At 42.2% G+C, this 19,376-nt stretch overlaps 1 protein-coding gene across 4 annotated transcripts in view; it reads right to left on the bottom strand.

Annotated features, from left to right (window-relative positions):
• Window positions 1-19,376, bottom strand: part of TSPAN4 (tetraspanin 4) — a 415,983-nt gene that overhangs the window by 338,990 nt on the left and 57,617 nt on the right. For 2 of the 4 annotated variants that reach the window (XM_041481225.1, XM_041481227.1), the window contains 2 exons: window positions 6,376-6,470; window positions 2,086-2,147 (listed from right to left, as the gene is read on the bottom strand). The gene's annotated coding sequence lies outside the window, so the exon portion shown is untranslated. The remainder of the gene's footprint in view (window positions 1-2,085; window positions 2,148-6,375; window positions 6,471-19,376) is intronic. The other 2 variants (XM_041481228.1, XM_041481229.1) reach the window with 2 other exon arrangements.

Raw genomic sequence — 19,376 nt, forward strand, 5'->3', positions numbered from 1 at the left:
ACCCACGGAGCAATTGCGCAGTTTGCTCACGGACAGGCAGCACAGCCAGGTAACAAACTCTGATGCTGTGCACAGCAGGCTGTGCCTGGCTCACAACCACATCCTGCTTTTCTTTGGTGCCAGCAGAAGGAAAACAGCACTACACCAAGCAGTGGGAGATATCCCTCAAATCTTCATGATATACAAAGCCTTAAGGAATGCACATTACAGAAAGATTTAGTTTGCTGGCATGAAATCAAACGTATAAACCCAAGATTATTCACAAAGATCAAGACAACCTTCAAAGAAGCCAGAAATCCAGGGGGAATCAAAGTATTTCCAAGCAGTTCCACTTTTCTCACACAAGCCAGGGAATCTCAGAGAGAGGGTCATAAATAATGGACTTTATTTTCATTCTTTGCATATACTCTTGCTGATGCAGTGCCTAGTGTCATCTGGAGATGTAAGCTGATAGAGAGTAATTTTTGGATACTCAAACACACCTTAAAAGGGACTTTTTCTTGGAATAAGAGTGTTTGATTTCTGAAATACAAACTACTGTAATGTACTAATTGCTTTACATAGCCTACGAGTATTAGAGCATTTCTGAGCAAAATCAGATTTTGCTCAACAAAAGCCTCTGTAAACTAACAAGGAAAGGCATTTCAGGATGCAGGGACTGAAGGCAGCATATTCAAATTAAGTACCTAGTTAAACATCAAAGTAACCAGCCATTGACAGAACTATCCTTGTACAGGAAAGAGTCACCATTACTTGATGTCCTCAAAGCAAGATCAGAGGATTCTGCTCAAACATACATATATGTATATATGTGATCATGTTTAAGCCACAGTTAATGGTTACATGTTGAAATCAGCATTAATGCAAGCAGCCTTTCTCAGACATTTATTATGAGTTGTTCTGGTCAAAGACAATTTACTGAATTGAAATCAGGTGCATGGAAGTGCTGGTTAGACTAAGAGGCCTATCAGGAAAGTTTGACTTAAGTTGACAGAACACAGCACAATAGAGGACAGGATCACTGCCTGCAAACACACTTGAGGAGAGGGAGCCACAAGAAATGCAGAGAGACATTTAAACCATGGGATTATCATGGTGCAGAAATGAGATAAACCAACCAAAAATTCTTCTTGGCTGGTCGTCAGAGAAATCAGAGTACGAAGTAGCTGTGATCTGGAGCAGCTTCCCAGTGAGAGAAGTCAAAGAGGAGAAGAAAGCAGATAAAGAGAGAACCCAAGAGTCCACAGAAAGGGCTCCTGCCCCACGCTGATCTCTCAGGAGCAGGGAATCTTCCTGCTTGGAAAAGTCCTTGGGACTCAGGCTTGGAAAATCAGGTTGTCTTTCTAGGTCTAAGCTTACACTCAGAGTTCAATAACTTGGTAACATGCTATCACTGGATGAGAGGGGCTTGCATGTTTTGGGGCAGGTTTCCTGTGTATTTCTAAAACAGGAAAATTTTTATTTTCTTTAGACACAAAGACAACTTCTGTTTCTCATCAGCTCTCCTACAGTTTGGGAGAACACACAGCAGGAGTAAAGCATTGCAAGAAGAGATGATTTAGGATCTAATCTTGAGTAACGTGTGCAGTCAGACAGGACAGCATGAGGAGCTCTACACTCCACCACCAGAGGTGAACTTCACAGATGTTTCACTGTCAAGATCGTCCAGCTCTTACCAACAGAGGGAGGGAGAACTAAAAGGTACTGAAGAATCAACATCAAAGTGCAAGAGATTCAAAGAGAAGGAATGCTCTGCACCAGCTCCTGGGTTATCATTCGGTCTCAAAGTATGAAGTATTTGCCCTTCCTTCTGCAAACCTGATCCACAGGCCCTGGATTTAGCCACCCTTACTGCAGCACACTGGAGTCAGTAATCATGGAAGTTAAAGCCAAAGTCACATCTACCTAGTAAGGAAACTGCTGGAGCTGCTCTTGCTCTCTCTGCTTCAGAAGCAGTTTACCACAAACCATGAAAACACAGACACCGGGAGTCAGGAGAGCTGCATTACCCTCCTGACAGTTCACCCCAAGCACAAGTCATAAGTTTTCCATAACTACTTCATTGTCTCCAATGCCCTCACTCACCCTCTCTGTACACAAAGCTTCCCCTCTTTGGAAAGTGTAAAGAGACTCTTCTGTGCTCAGACCTGTAATGTAAAAACAAAATCATGTGTTAATGATATTTAAACTGACTTAATGAAATAGTTTCAATTCCACCCTTCCTTCCTCCCAACTCCACCCTCTCCTTCGAGAGGGAAATTTGTTTTGGTTAATATGGAGGGGGAAAAAGGTAAGTTAAAAATAGCCTACTTTTGCCTTAAAGCTATGAATAAACAGCCTGAAACAGGAATGCAGTTTATCTGCCCACCAAATTCCTACACTGTTTTCTTGTTCTGCTTTCCAAAACGTTTTTTTAAGGATCAAACACAGAGACTTAGATCTGCAGAACCAGTGGTATCCCAGAACTGCCTGCTTCCATGCTAGTAAGATAACTGGTTTTGGAATGAGAAGGAATGATTTGAAACTGAATGAACCAAAGATATAATCTAGGACCGTTAAGTGCTAGAATATTTGAGCAAATCTCCTGGCATCAGAGGAATCAATATGAAAAAAATTTAATAAAATCCACCAAGAGAACAGAAAAGCCTTTCTCGTTTCCCTTTAACTGAGCAACAGACAAACTGCATTATCTCCCAAAAATCTACCTTGCCAGTAAAAAGCACTCACGCTGTTATCCTTATCTTAGACCCAAGTCACATCTGTCTCTGACAACAACAGCTGTCAACACTGAAAGAGCAGGGTGATCAGCCAGCCTTTTCACCCTGGGCTGGAAGCCAAAGCAAGGGTGGCTTATGTATTTGCAGCGCAAAACCAAACAAACTCTTTATTCTGTTCCCGGTGCTATGCCATTAGCAAGCAAGCCGATCAGCTCCAGGGAGTATGCTTGCAATCTGAATATTTGAACCCAAACTTAATTTTCCCTTATTTCCCTTCCACTATATCCCCAGTGAGCTCCAGGTAATGCCATAGGAGTCACGTGTACTATCCCACCATGGCAGACAGAAGCCTCTTGGCAGAGTCGCCTTTCATTCCCAGTTTCCCATAGCGTGAGGCATCAGAGCATGCTGCCCTGGAGTGCCACAGACACTGCTATGATACCTGATAGGAGTTACATCTTAGGAAAGGAAACCACCTCCCTTCCTCTTACAGCAGAAGAGCCCTCTGGAAGGAGAAAGGAAATGTCTCACTTTCATCTCAGAGTTCAGAGGGAATATTTTATAGCTGTCAATCCTATAAAGATCTTACTCATTCACACACCAGGGACAGCAACTATTCTAAGGTAGGCTGTACAGCCATGAAAAAGCCAGGTTCTGAAAAGGACTTTGTCTGGTGACATTTGGAAAGCAAGGTGAAAGACTTTACTATGACCCTAAAGTAAATACTGAAAGCCAACATGCAACAGGCAGGCCAGAGGAGTTAAGCAGATGAGGCTACACAAGGCAAAGCCACATGAGGAACATGGTAGCACCTGCCAGTGGAATCCCAGGTGAGGAGTGTGAACCCAAGCTAACATCTGGAGTCCCAGGTCCAAGCAAGCACTTTCACTCAGAGAGACGAGACATCCTCAGTGATCAGAGTGGGACAGTGCACGCTGGGATCTCACACACACTCATCAGCATCACTGCCATGATACACAACCCCTCATTCCCCATCCACACACATCTTCTCACCTTGACTGCTAAAAAGGCTTCAGGGATACTATTTAGGCTGTGCAGAAATATTAGAGAAAGACATCCTGGTTACACATTATGTTATTTCTTCAACCACTCTACTGGAGCAGTCACTGGCTCCATGTTTACCCTCAGCTCCCACCCCAAGTGAACAGTGTCCTTTAAAAGACAGGAAATGCGCACAGAGACCAAACCATAATACTGAATGCTCAGAGGGGATCTGTAAGCAGATCACAGAGCTGGAACTGGACTTGCAGAGCTCTAAGATAGCTACCAGACCATTCTCTTTCCAACAGACACATCTGCCAGCATTCACTTGTGCAGCTTGTAGAGGAAGTCTGAAGGCTCAACAAAGGAACAATGAAGTGAGAGTAAAAAGTCCAGATTGCTGTGGGTTAAGAAAATGCATCAGCAGGGCTACCAGTATCCACTCTGCATCCAGCACCAGGGCTGACCTGCTCTGCACAGAGCCCTGCTCAAGCAGCTACAACTGCAGAGTTCTGCCTCCTCAAGGATGCAGTAGCCAAATGTCGTAGTACACAAATGTCTTGGATATCACTCATCTGCAACCTCATCCCTCTGTTGTCAGCTAGTTTTAACTGGGGGTGGCTTCCCTGGTTTCAAGAGGGATTCAGCTTTCCCAAGGCACTGTAAAGAATGAGAAGGAAATGGACAATGACTCAATTGAAAGAGAGAACAAGCAACATGTGCGGAAACAATCCCATTTTTGATTAAAAGCAAAAAAAAAACCACTTAAAAGAAACCAGCCAAGGGTGTTTCTTAGCAGAAACACAAAGTCTCAGGCTCCTGTACAGCACTCAGCTCAGTGTACCTCAGACTGTGCATACCAGCCACTGCCTTCAATGACACTACTTTACAGCAACTCTCTTAAGAAAACACCCACAATCACTACAGATGATTTGTCAGGAATAGTAATTGATATAAGCCAGAATGTCTTTGCCTCAGCCAGTAGATTCTGCCAGCTATCTATCCATGAACCAAGAATCTGCTCCTTTGAGCAGTGTCCTCCTTCAGCCAATACACCAGCACCAAGTGTTCTGAACTTGGGTGCAAAGAAAGGAGCGGAATTCAAGGAGTTAAGAAATCTTGGCTGCAATTATCAGGAAGAACAGTGGTAATGCAAGGTACAACCATGGCCCTGATCAATATTCTTAATACACAAAGTATGCATCTCAGGGCATGTCTGCAGCACTGGAAGCAGTCTTACAGCTGAGCAGTTGTTTTTTCCTTCAACTCAGCCTCACTTTTAACTACTCTTGATTAAAAGGATTACTTTCACTCAATATTCAATTTCTGACAGGTAATATTCTCTACATATGTTGCAAGCTGGCTCCATCCTTACAGGCAAAACACAAGAGCTCCCTAGAAGCAAATTTTCTTATTTTGTAAGTCATGTATAATTTACACATCTGCAATATTGACACAGGCTAGAAATATACATCGTGCCAAAATCATTTGCTAAAAGCTTTCCACAGATTTGAGGGCATTTTCCTCTTAAGGCATTGTTCCTCTTGCTACTGCTATTAGTTCTCAGGAGAATCCATTACCTGAGTACAATTAATTCCTGTACACTCAACTTCAGAACCCGAAATCTAAACCATGTCAACATTCAATGCCATTTAACTGTACAAGTGTCTTGACAGCCCCTTAACCACTCACAGGGTTTTTTTTTGTTCATTTAGTCCTCAAGTTTTCATCAAAACAAACACTTCCACATGCACAGATGTGCTCCCACCGTTCTAGTCTCGCAGATGGATTCCACACAGGAATTCAGAAGACGGTTCATCTCTTCCATCCAGGTAAATATTGTCAGAATTGTCTGAGAACTGGAGATGGCCTTGCAAGCAATTGTTATCATTGTTATGCAAAATACTGAAATCACTCGAGTCTGTTTTACTGAGTTATTAGCACAAGAGAATTATTGACAAAAGAATCACAGGCAAGTTATATGTTACATGGACATTTACAGACAGCTGGCAGAATTAGAGAAGCATTTTCTTCATTTCCTTTAGGTGGAAACTAAAAGGGGGAATGAGGCTTTCCAAGAGTTTTCATTCGGTTTCCAAATAGCACTGAATTAGGTAGCTCTCTTGCACTGCAGAGAAAATTCCATTATCTCAGTTTAAGAGTATATCCAGGTAGAGACTCGGGAACACTCCAGCACTGAGTCACCCTCTATTTTCACCTGCCATGCCTATGACTAGATGTCACACAGGTATGATGTGTTTCTGGCACTCTGAACAAGTTTAATCTTCTTTACTCAAGTAATACTTTTTTCCCCATTTTTTATTTAAATAAGTTTTTCTTTTTGAAGCTGTTCTCAGGAACAAAATATTTTGTCCAGTTCTCATCTTGGCTATTGGATGAATAATTAGAACACTCACCCAAAGCACATAGTCTTTGATCATTTCCCTCAAGGTATGCAGCTGGCCAGGAGAATTTGCAACTATGACCTTCGAATATAAGAAGTGTATGTATTCTTTTGGCCTGGGATTCATAAATCAAAGCTTTATGCAGTAGCAAGTGAACTGACAAAGTATAAATAGAGAAATATATAATTATCACAGACTACAGCTAACAAATCCTCACTGGAGGAAACAGAGTGTGTGCAGGAGAAACTCACTGTAACTGGGGGTTTTGCAGATGGCACAGAAGATGCAATTGGAAGGAGCTCTTGACCTCACACAGCAGAAACAGCTGGCCCCTTCAGTGATGCCACTGCAAGACACAATCCAACAGATTCATGAGGAAAACAGGCAGGTGGTCATCAGGAGTCACTTCAGGACCAAACTTTTCAATCTAGTATTACTGCTCCCACAACCCCCTTCACCTCATCTCTGTACTTCCCCACACACTGTTCAACGTCAGTGGGGATTGTTACTAAAATGAAACTTGGGTCACCATATAAACATTTCTTCTTGCACACTTTCAATACAGAATTTTAAAAAAATTAAAAAGAGGTGATTTTGTCATTGACTCCACTTTCAAACTGTGAGAGTGAACATGCAATGGCAAGAGAATAAGGCACATCGGGCATGTAGAGGAAAGTCCAGGTACAGAGTATCTACAGAACAGCAGGCTGTGACTTACAGTCCACCAGCAGTACAAAAAACAAGCTTTGTGGGTCCTAAGGAACAATGCACAGAAAGCATTCAGAAGACAGTGTGGGATTCTTTTTCCTATACAGGGAAAAGGTCATGGCAAGGAAAAGTAAAATTGGTAAATACTTGTAAACCTTTAAGTTTCTTAGGCTGACAAATGCCAAGGAAACAAGTTTAGCTTTGTGGAAGCAGTTTATGCAATAAATACCCACAAATAAAAAGCATCTTCTGCTGGAAGTGGTAAAATTTCACCAAGTGATGCTGCATAGTGAAAAGCAAGTATATAGCTATATTCAAATGCACAGAAACATTTGAATGCACAATCAGCCAATGCATAACAGGTTAGCTCTACCTACAAAAGCAGCAGTAATGTCAGAGCCATAGACAAAACCTTCAGAGAAGAACAATCCCTTCCTTTTCCATGGCAGCTTTATAGTTGATAATGAGTTACACCACAGTTTTTGCCACAAGATTTTTGCTAGCGTATACATTTTCTCAGCATAAAGTTTGGAACTGCAGATAGATTTTCTAGTTAAGCACAGTGGAATTAATAACCATAAATTATGTAGGATTAAAAAGCCAACCTCTAAAAAAGAACTGTTCCATCCTTAGTGACCACACACAGACGAGACTGTGCTTTATCTACCCACTTGAAAGACATTAGGTCTGTAGATCAACTGTGCCTGGCTTGCCGTAGCTTAACTCCTACACTTTTTGCTGTTGTTTGTCTGGGTTTTTTAATCTTGTTATTTCAGGTGTTTAATGACACTAATTTCCAGATGGTCTAGAAATCTAACACGCCAGCAAGCAGACTACATCCCTGTTACATGCAGGAGTGTCGCTGTCTGATGTTTTACTGTTATATAAATCAAGCTGTCCCTGAAGAGGCATCAGCAATAGTATTGCTTTATTTTGATTTTTCTAAAACAAAGAACTATGGAAGTTTCAAGTGTTTCTTGAGAAGAAGGAGCTGCGTGATGAGTTTTCGATTTGTTGGGTTTTTTTTCCGAAACTTGACAAACACCAGGAGCAACATCACCTTTTAAGGCAAAAGGCATCTGAAAGCAAAATCCTGCTTTTAAGCCAAAGTGACTCATAACAGCAAAGATTCTTCCTACAAAAACAAACTCAATCATGAAGTAAGAACAAGCCAGAAGCTCTAGTAATAACAATTCAAACAAATCCTTTTTTCTCCACTACTTTTGTGGACTGATATTAGCTGGTTCAAGCAAGTGCTCTTGGCAGCTACAAAAAAGAAAACAAGTAAGACAGACCACCGGCCTGACCCAGACTTATCATTCATTTGCATTCCTAGAGAGTGCAGTAAACACAAGCACAGATGCACAGGAACACACTGCACGCCTTATCTTTTCTATAGGAATGCAGGAGGAAGTCTGTATCTACGCTGCAGTCACACGTGCTTTCAACAGAGCTAAGGAGCAGCTCAAGAGATAAGGCAGAGAAGATGCAGGAGCATGCACACAACACTGCCTGCAGCAAGCCTGGGTAGTTGTGTACAGCCTGATGCTTAATGCTTTAGCTTTCAGATTTTACAGATACTGTACTGCATTAGTATATAACTCTGAACTTCATATAAAGTGTTAGCATGTTCTCTTCACAGTTTTGTTAGGCAATACAATCCTTTTCCAGCCCCAGAACCAAGGACACCGTTGCAGCATCAGGCCCAAAAAGTATATACAGCAAACTAAGGAGTGCAGTCTGGGAGGATGGGACTTCATAACATGAAGCTGTAATTGGACAATTGACCCCAACATATAAATGGACCAAAACTTTAAAAAGTGCAAAAAATCATGACCCATTGTTCATCTTGGGTTTAGCCACAGCCAGGCTCTTGTAGTGCCCAAGGTGTATCCTTTGAAGGCCTTTTAATAAATACCTACTTTATTCCTTTAACTCTGTCTAGCCTCTGTTCTAGGTAGCCTCTCAAGGCATCAAGCCCAGTACCATTCTATCTTCATCAAGCCCATTAAACAATGTTAATAAAGCCACGTGAGGCAGGGCTGATCAGACTGCAGCCCTGCCTCCTGAAGCAGAGGTGCTCACTGCCGTCAGAAGAGGCAGCACTATACTCATGAGAGGACATGACCTCAGTAGGCTGCATCTAAATCTGCTCCTCAAGTCTAGAAGATATTCACCAGCAGTGTGTTCTAGGACCCCACTTTCCTCTCCACAGATGACCCTGCTGTATAATCCAATGCAAAACATTTTGTCTGCTTGTGTCCCACCTTTATTCCCAGGCTGGTTGTTTTATGGTTTTTTTTCCTGTCTGTTCTTTTGACCAGGGATCTTCTTTTACAAGATATCCCTATCTAGTTATCATGTGCTGCTGAGCAAAATGGGGCCTCTAAGCTTTAAGTTTAGTAACAGAAACCTCAGCTGCAGTGGAAGTCCAATTAGTGCACAAGGCCCCCCTCAAATCCAGCTACTCCAGACATCCTGCTCCAGAGACCAGAGACATGTTTTCAATCTTTCTGTCCTGGCTTGTGTCAAATGCTTCCAGGCTCTTTGGCATGTCCCACACCACCTGGAGTCCATCTAAAAAACTCCCTGACAACTCCCAACCCAATTTTTTTGCAGGCTAGCTTCACAAGTTCTTAGTGGGGAAGCTACAGATTAACAAGAGCAGGTGAATTGAGTCCTAATGTCGAATTCAAACTGTCTGATCAAAAATCTGTCATAGACAGCTCAACTTTCCAGGAACTTGGACACTCTGAGTTAGATGAAAGACCTGCTCTTCAATTTTCTTGCTTAGAAATACCTATACTCACTCTTCCTACTCTTCCATTCCTCCCTTGGCACTCCTGTCAAATACAGAGATCAAGGTGACTTCTGCTGTAACAAAGGACAGTTTTTCCTTAGGGCTTGTATTTATCTACACACTGGTCAAGGAACCTGGTTTCTAGATGCAGGACACCTCTCATTGCTCTAGTACTTTCTAGAGCTTGCTGCTACTTCAGAGCATCACACAATGGTTTTGCTGGAATGAACCTTAAAATCATCTTGTCCAACCCCCATGCTATGGACAGATTCACCTTCTATTAGACCAGTCTGCCCAAAGCCCCATCCATCCTGGCCTTGAACACTTCCAGGGATGAGGCAGCCATAAGCTCTCAAGACAACCTGTTTCACTTTCTAATCATCATCATTTTTCCAAATACCTAACTGAAATCTACCCTCTTCCACTTTAAAACCATTGCACCTCATTCTATCACTGCACTCCCTGTTCATCTTTCCTGCTGACCCACTAAGTACTGGAAAGCTGCTATAAAATCTTCCAGGCAGAACAACCCCTACACCTCCAGCCTGTCCCCAAAGGAGAGATGCTCCAGGCCTCTGGTTGTTTTGGTGGCCTTCCTCTGGACCCATTCCAACAGGTCCACATCTTTCTGTGTTGGTGGGCCCAGAGCTGGGTGCAGGTGGAGTCTCACCAGAGCAGAGGGGAAGGAGCACCTCCCTGACCTGCTGGCCACACTGCTTTGGATGCAGTCCAGGACACACTTGGTTTTCTAGGGTGTAAGCAGACATTGCCGGGGCACATTACTTTTTTTTAATCCACCAATACCCTGCCAAGACCTTCTCCTTAGAGCTGCTCTCAGCCCACTGTTGCCCAGTCTGTATTTGTGCTTGGGATTGCTCCAACCCACATGCAGGACCTTGTGCTTGGCCTTGAACTTCATGAGGTTTGCACAGACCATCTCTTCCACTGGTCCTTGCCCACTGAGTGCTCCAGCCATCAAATTAATTTATATTTTAGAGACAAGGATGTTATGTGAGAGACTAACAAATGCTTTGCACAAGTCCAGGCAGATGACATCAGTCACCCTTCCCTCATCTACCAGCTCTGTAGCACTGCCATAGAAGTCCACCAGATTTGTCAGGCACAATTTGCCCTTAGTGAAGCCATGCTGGTTGTCACCAGTCATCTCCTTATTTTCCATGTCCCTCATCACAGTTTTCAGGAGGATCTGCTTCATGATTTTGCCAAGCACAAAGGTGAGAGACTTACTGGATTTTTTCAAGGCAAAGGGTAGACATGGCAGGAAACACTTGGTACCATGATGTGCTAATATTGCCTGGGTTTTCATTCATCTGAGCTCAATCAACAATTTTTTTCTTCCCCTTAAACCAGAAAACAGCTTCATCCTTCCTACTTTGAGACAACACCCAAACCATGATAAATTCCAAACTGCAGTCATTTGGGCAGCAATCCTAAGAAACAGAATCATTATCAACAGAGACATCATCAATGGCATACAATGTTGATCCTAAAGAGGCTTTGCTGTGTGGGTCTTCCCATGAGGCCTTACTATGTGACCTCTTTTTGCCAGCAGTCACAGACACCCATGGTTAGATTTTAACAAGGAAAGCAGAGAAATGCTCCTATTTGTGTCACAACAGCACATAGGACATACATGTGTAGCACAATTCAACTTCCCTGCCATGAAGAGAACACACAGAAATTGCCAGCACCACACAGATTAGGCACAGTCACCTTCACCAGTGGCAAGGGGCCTTTCTCAGTCTCTGCTTTCAACTACTGCAACTAATTCAAGAAATGTACTGACTGAACTCTTGTATTGGCACACAGTGCCTGTAACAAAAACAACAAAAAAAAAAAGGAAAGAAAAAGCTATTCTCTGAAGTACTAAACACAAGAGGCTGTGGGAAATATATTAAATATATTTTAAAGCAGACATGAGTACTGCTTGACTGCTTGCTCTTGCTTTTAAGAGGAAAAATACCAAAAAGAAACGTCAGCAAGAGTCTTCTCTGTACCGCCACCCACCAGTCTCCTACCCAGTCCTGCTTTTTTATTTATGATTTTTTTTTAAATTAAGGTAACGTATTTTTTGCCCACATGGTCTCCCCTCAAACAAAACTGCACTTGACAACTTGCAATCATTTGAAATCTCTTCCTTCCATTTCTATTGCTTGATGCAAGACATCTTCACACTGTCAGGAAAGACTACTCTCCGGCCATGCCCAAAGCCATCGCCATGTACTCAAGTCCCAGAAAATCTGCCAGATAAGCTATCTCCAGCTGGTATCTTATATATATTATATATAAAACATGGGGGAATATATAAATAGTTATTCCCTTCCCACTACTATTTCAGCATTTCCTGAACTCTACGCTATTCTTATCCTCCTTAGATCAGCATTAACCCTGACAACCATATTCCCACAACATTAGTTCACTCTTGTCTCTGGAAACCACTGGATTGATTTTAGTTTCTGGAGTTATTCTTGACATAGTCCAGGATATGGAACTGCAGCCCATTTACATATCAGATTTTAAACTGATGAGCACATGTAGCTTCTATTTGAGTTAGTGCAAACAGCAGATTGTCACCCAGGCACTCTGCTCCAAACATCAACTTGCACTCTGCATCCCTCCTGTGAGCTTGAAAAAGGCTTTGTTAAATATTTGCATCCTGTGTTTCTGCTTGCAAAGTCATCTATGCTCAGCACTTAGCACTGATAGCTGCAAGATCTGTGATCCTGCTTTGGCTCCTCCCAAGTCTCAGCCTAACTGGTAACAAAATCTGTTCTCATGCAGTCATAATATGACTTTTATTCCCAAATACAGAGTAAAAAGATGAGGCTTTACATTCTTCCATACCCTGCGCATTCTAGATAGAATCAGCAACACAAACAACCCATCCCTTGGGAAGGATGAGAGTGTCCCAGTGCAATCTAGGGCAGTTACTCCTCAAAGCAGGTAAAGGAGTGAACACAGTCAACCCCTGAAGGTCTCTCTGCCTCCATCACTGCTTTCCTTCATTGTCACACAGCTCTCAAGGTCTGCCTTTGTTTCTAGATCCCAAGATCTCTCCAGGACATGCTACATCACACCAGAGAGCACAGAAGCAGCTCCCATGACACCCTTCTGTACCTGTCAAGAAGGAAAGGCTTCCTGATGCTGACTGTTCATTCATAATGAAGATAAATAATTAGTGCAGGTCAGAATAGTAATACTTTCAGAATCCATTATTAACTCAAAACTATTACAAGTTCAAAATATGAAATCATAATTAAGGTCTGCAGCTTTAAACTTGGTTTCTGGTTTTTGCTGCTATGCCTAAAAAAAGGGCTCATTCTCCCTTATTAGTAACTATAAAACATATAGATGTTCAGATTTAAATATCCCACACACTAAGGTTCAGCATGCAGATTTGTTAAGGAAGATACAACAGCATTCATTTAACTAAGAAGATATGCCATAAACAATACATTTATTCAAGTTTCAATTTTCCCCATTTTAGATGTGGATTTGCTTTTCATAAAAGTTGGACTGTTTTGGGGTTTTTTTTGTTTCTTCATTTGTTTTGCTGTGATTTTTTATTTGCTTAACTTTTACTGTCCTTGGAAGAAAACTCTTGTAAAGGAAACTTTGCTGTCTGACCATCCAGAAGCCACTGTCAGTCACACTCACACCACTCCAGACTCTCACTGCTGGGACCAAAGTCCCTTGAGAGTGGCCAGCTGTGCAAAGGGGCAGCACCAGGGCACAGCCCCTTGCCTGTGGCTCCCACCATGTCCCTCACCCAGAGCACAACCTGAGCTCCCACTGCACTTCACATCCAGCTACCTGGGTGCCTACACATCAACAAGAGAAGAAAGCAGGTTTAAAATTGCATTTAAAATTGTTTCTAAAAGAGTATTGTCTATAATGATGAAAGTAAGGAAATGTGACTGCTTCTACCAAAATAAAGAGACTATCTCACCATCCCTCATTTAGTCTTTCTCGGATCCCTCCCTAACACAAGCTATAAATGACATTCTCAGCTCCCCATCACTCTCACAAGCTCACAAGTTACCTGCCATGGAACTGCTTCTGCTGTAGAACTTCAATGACAAATATTCTCCCTACACCTGCAGAATAGGCTGTTGCTCTCACAGGTTATCTGGCACTGCAATGAACTCTTTTTCCAGACGATTAGGCCATTGATTTCCTGTGGTTCGAGCATTTTCATTTTCCTTTAAAGCCCCAGCCAAACCTGCACTAGCAAATATTTCTTAATTTAGATGCTATTAAATGGTTAGGGAACGTTTAAATCTCAACCTGATTTATCATCATTTCAAATTCACCATTTAAGAGGTTTCTTTTCAGAGAATACATTTAATTGCATATCTATGATCATGATTTTACACACAAACAAATACAGACACAGCACTGTTTAAATTTATTGATTCCAATACTCATCCAATGATTCTTAAAACTGTTCCAGGGCTTTGGGAAACATAGGGTGTTTTTAAAATATGACAGGTACTTAGCTCCTGAAATATATTCCCAGTGAACACAGCCAACTGCAAGTCTTTAAACAGAGATCAAAGGTCTCTGGATTTTCCAAAGGAAATATTCTAATTCCCAGAGAGCTGATACTCCTCTCACAGTATCCCACTATAACACACACTTGTCCCTCTGTCATCCTTATAAGCCTGAGGACTATCCTTCCCATGTTGTTATGGGTATGGGCCTGAGACACCAGGAGGATGGCAAAACCAGCAAGTGCAGGATCCTCCCCACTCTCCAAGCTCCCTCTGAGAAAGGGTAGTGCAGCACTGCCTGAACTGATTGATAATTTACTAGCTAGGTCCAGGGTCACATTACACTTTTTCAGAGGTGTTTGTGGCATGACAGTGACTCACAGCAACATTCAAAGTGTCCCGAGATCATCCACAACACTTGACGGAGTGCAGGAAGACAGAAGTGACCTTCCCAAGGAGTCTGCTGCACAGCTGGGAGCTGAACCAAGCGCCACCATGCTCCCGGTGAGCACCCAGCTCCACAGGGAGCAACAGGTAAACGTCCTCCCACAGATATGCCCTGAGCAAACATTTAGAAGCACCTGTGCAGGAGCAAGGTAGAGAGGAAAATCAGCCAGTGAAGGCAAAGGAAATTTTGGTGGTAACAACAACAGTTTACACATCACCTAATTTCCTACCTCAACCAATGAGTAAAGCACTCGAGAACATGGCATTCTGAGTTTTCTAATATTGTAATATCTGCAAAGTATTCACTTGTTGGGGGTGGTTTCTAAAGCTTTTCAGCTTATTCTTATAAGCTAGTGACTTAAAACAACTGCTACCTTAATTTTGTTGCCATGGATACACCAAGACACACATTTTCCACCCAGAAAATCTCCAAAACAGTAAATTATATCATACAAATTTTACCACTGTACTTCCAGGGAGAAGATACACCTCTCCTATCCTTGCCCTTTGTGATAACTTTAAATTACCACAAATTTGTAGTTTTAAGGCAAGTTTTGATCTTTTGCTCTCCTAAATCAACCACCCAAAGCACACAACCCAGGCGAGTTTTCCATCTCGGATTGCAGCACTCCCTGTGCTCTGCTCTTCCATCTGGCCACGGAGCAGCTGGCTGCACCCCAGGCCCCCGTGCTGGCAGAGCAGCGCAGCACCACTGCGAGCCGTCAGCCAGCCACTACAAATAACCCTGCTGGCCGGGCCATGGGCATGGCAGCACTGCTGGCCCAGGAGAGCTGCTGTGCCATCAGCCAGCCACTACAAATAACCCTGCTGGCCGGGCCATGGGCATGGCAGCACTGCTGCTTTCAGAGCGCTGGAAGTGACCCGCTCAGAGTGGGAAGTACAGCACAGCACAGGTCCATCCTGTGGATCTGTGGGTCCATGTCCTGTCCATCTGAGCCAGGACAGCAGCATTCATGCTGTCCAAAGAGGAACACTCTCAAACACACCAGTACCAGAACCAGTGACAAGATGAGAGACTCATTATAGAATAACTGCACAGAATACATTGAAAATTTGTGATCTACACTGGAGTCAAATTATCACCTTCAGACAGGATCAATTACAGTTTATAGCCCACATTTACCTGCACAGTTTAGAAAGCATCTAAATCAATTAGGTACTAAGTTTCTATACCAAAGATATTAAAAAACAATACGTATTGCTGGTACCCCAAACATCTTCCCTTTGGAGAAGGATTCAAGAAACAGATTTAATGGGATTCTTACCACAACTAAGCCTCAGGAAAACCAAATGGACCTCATAAAAAATCAACATTACTTCCTGTGTTTGCTTTAAGTTCCACTGTAGAAATGTAGGCTGGCATAAACTACTGCAAATACATCAGAATATTTTACACTCTGTCAGGAGACCCTACCTGGGTTTGGAATCAACAACTTTAAATTATTTAATGGTTTTCAGAAGTTTTGTGCTGAATCAGTTACAGCAATGCCACATTGCAACATATTAGTTAAACAAACTTGACAGTAGATCCTGACCTGATCCCTATTACCCAGGCAAAGCAGTTACCAACAGGGCTTGAGTCTTCACTTCTCTGCCCCTCAGTTCTCACGCATCATAGAGACAACACTTCAACCTATTGGTCCATCTTGCAACCAAGATCTGCCCTTCAAATCCATCTATCACAATACCTCTTTACTAGGTTTATCTTGGGAAATTTCTGGGGTTTTTTGAGGCAGACTGGCTAGTACAGCACACAAGTAGTTGTTTGCATATACTTCAAAAAGTGAGGGGAAATAGATTTAAAAAATCATATATACATAAAAATATGTATTTAAAAAAAGCAAAGCTCCACACAAGTCTATGATGAGACAAGAGCTGAATGTGAAACTTCAGAAATTCATAGAAGACAAAGAAGTACACACCCCCAAGAAAAGAGAAATTTAAAGCACTTTGCTTTGGTTGTCCTTCTGTCTTGCAGTTTGCTACAATCACACAAGAGCTGGCAAAGTGGATTAAATGCTACAGGTGGAAATTAAACTTGCAGGGATAACAGCTGTTCACTGGCCACTAGTAGTCTCACAGCATTATGGCTTACCAGCATATTTCTTGTTAGAAGCACGCCAGGCCCACAAGTCTGTAACAATGATGATGTCTTGTCTTTGCCTCTCCCTAGCAGCTTCTGCCATCTGCCTTTGCTCTTTTGACTCACCTTCAGCCTGGCACAGTCTGAAACTACTCTCTAGTTTATACTTTATACATGCATGTTGTTATTCCCTTTGTACAGGTAGTGTTGCACCCAATGCTTGGCTGATGCCCATCCATTACTACGCTAGAATGCACTACTCTACTGAAGACATAGATTTAATTTGCAACTACAAGAAATGCTGCTGTTGCTATCTACACTGAGACTACACTAAAGAAATATGCTGTGGCTGTATCAAAACCTTGTATCACTTAAGATATAAGTAAACTCCTGCTATGAAGATAACATCCTCTCACTTCTGATCTGCTTTAACATTAGGCAGTTCATGGGAGGATAAAGCAGAAGGATGATACCTCACAGCTGGATGGGAACAAAAGCCGAGACTCAGCCACAGGAAGCAAAGCAAATTCTGGACCTGTCTGGAAATAATTTCTCATTACAGGACAGGTTGTGAAGAATTAAATGATCCAAGTTGCTCCTGTTCTGCAGAGCAGGAGAGCCGCTTAAGAAACAACACCCAAACTTAGAAATACAAGTTTTTTTCTTGTAACTGGTCCATGCTTTCCATGATATGCCAATACCATAATATTCCCAACACTAAGCCAGGTACAGGATTTCATCTCCAGTGAACACAAACCCAGCCAGCAGTTTTACACCACCTCCTTTCCAGACATTCATCTCCCAATGCAGGTGATGCATATCAACTCGTATGGAAGTCCCCCAGTTCCATGCAGCAAGGGCAGTTGATACTGATTAATGATCTGGCTCAACAGATCCAAGGAACTGACGCACTCATTAGTTATCCTAAACAGCAGGATATTACAGTAAATTATGACAGCTGCTGTGTGTAGCTCTTCAAATCTATTTTCTATGCCTTCAAATACAGCTAGCATTGGAGGTGTCCTTTACAGGAAAAGAAAAACCATCTATAGATCAGCACTCTGTACAGAGTCCAGCAGCCTGTAAGTGTAACTTGCCAGCATTTACAAAGCAGTGACGCACACAGCGTAAAGCCTTTGCTAACACCAATCCACATGGAGTGCCTTCACTAAAAGCAGACACAAAAAACACTCTCCTCTCCTTATTTTCCCCAAAGTAAAGCCTGGCACCCTCTCTGCCTCCTCTATGAACCCCTCAGCTCTCCTTTCTGCCTTTATAATGTTTATAATTTCTCTTACTTTTAAAAACCATGTGAACAAAGGCATAGCTTGAATTCATGAGAGGAAAAAAATGTTTTCCTACACCTTCTAAAATCTCTCAAAATCTAAATATTTAAAGACATCCTGTTATGCCCCTCTGTATGTCTTCACAGACCTCAAAAATGTCATTCCACCTAGCTGCTTCTTCCAGTCTCTCCCATATCCATGCTGTTCTACTTACAACAAAAGAGTTAGCAAAAGGCAGCAGACAGGACAGGATAGCTTAGCCCTTTCACCTCCTGCTCATCTGCACAATGTGTATTGTTCTTGCCTCAAAGTCATCACAATTTAAACAGATGAGGCTGGGAGAAAAAAACTGTTTACCTCATTTATAGGTTTTCAGGAGACTAGGAACCTTACTCATGATCACAGAAATTTATGGCAGAAGAACTGAACTCATACCTCTCAATTCATTAGTATGACCCCAGTAACATCTCTCCTTTCAAGAGCAGCATGTCCAGTCATTTCTCACCATGTGGGGTCAAGAAGGACTTTAGCTGCAGACAAAGATTTTTCCCTTATTCTCCCTGACCTGAAGAGAAGTGATGATGTTTTCCTGGATTTCATTACTTGAATGCACATGCATGAACAGTTACAGCAGAACAAGGTATGTCCTATTCATACCTGTGATAACAGCTCTCTTGGGTACTCTAAGAAATAGCCTCACAAAAACATCCCAGTCTCATTTCCCTGACTGTCTGCCTCCTGCATGGATTTGAATATATACCAATACATGGAAACTGAGGCACATATAAGAAAGATGAATTGTGAAAAAAAATTGAATATATACCAATACATGGAAACTGAGGCACATATAAGAAAGATGAATTGTAAAAAAAAAAATTTGTTGTCATCTTGTTGCAAAGGTTTCATATCTTCTTGGTGATTTCTCATGGGCAGCTCCTCACAGCACTGACTCCTTCTCTCCTCTGCACAGCCAACAAACTCCATCTTACATCTTGACCAGCTAACCGACTCTTCTACAATACCCCTCCTAACTGGATCCAGCTGTGTCCAATTAAGGGTAGGCTTGTTCTTAATCCTTGATAATTAGCACAGCTGTAACTCCTTAGGGGTGAGATTACCTTCACCACTATCTCTATTCTCCTACATTCTATCTATCCACAAAAATTCCTTCAGACCCATTAAGATAAAATAAACTAACAGTCTAATGGTTCAACGAACAAGAAAACACCAACCAACAAAGGAGAAGGGGTGGGCAAGTGGGAAAAGTACACAGCAAAACAAGCTGAGAAAGCCCTGCTTTTATCCCCTCACAGAGGATACCTGAAGAGAGCCAAGGCTGCTACCTTTTTGAGAAGAAGCAGCAAGCAGTGAAAGCATAAGAGACTCAAGTTGC

The sequence above is a fragment of the Pyrgilauda ruficollis genome, unplaced genomic scaffold (assembly GCF_017590135.1).
Source record: "Pyrgilauda ruficollis isolate IOZ18807 unplaced genomic scaffold, ASM1759013v1 scaffold55, whole genome shotgun sequence".
In the NCBI taxonomy this organism is placed as follows: Eukaryota; Metazoa; Chordata; class Aves; order Passeriformes; family Passeridae; genus Pyrgilauda; species Pyrgilauda ruficollis.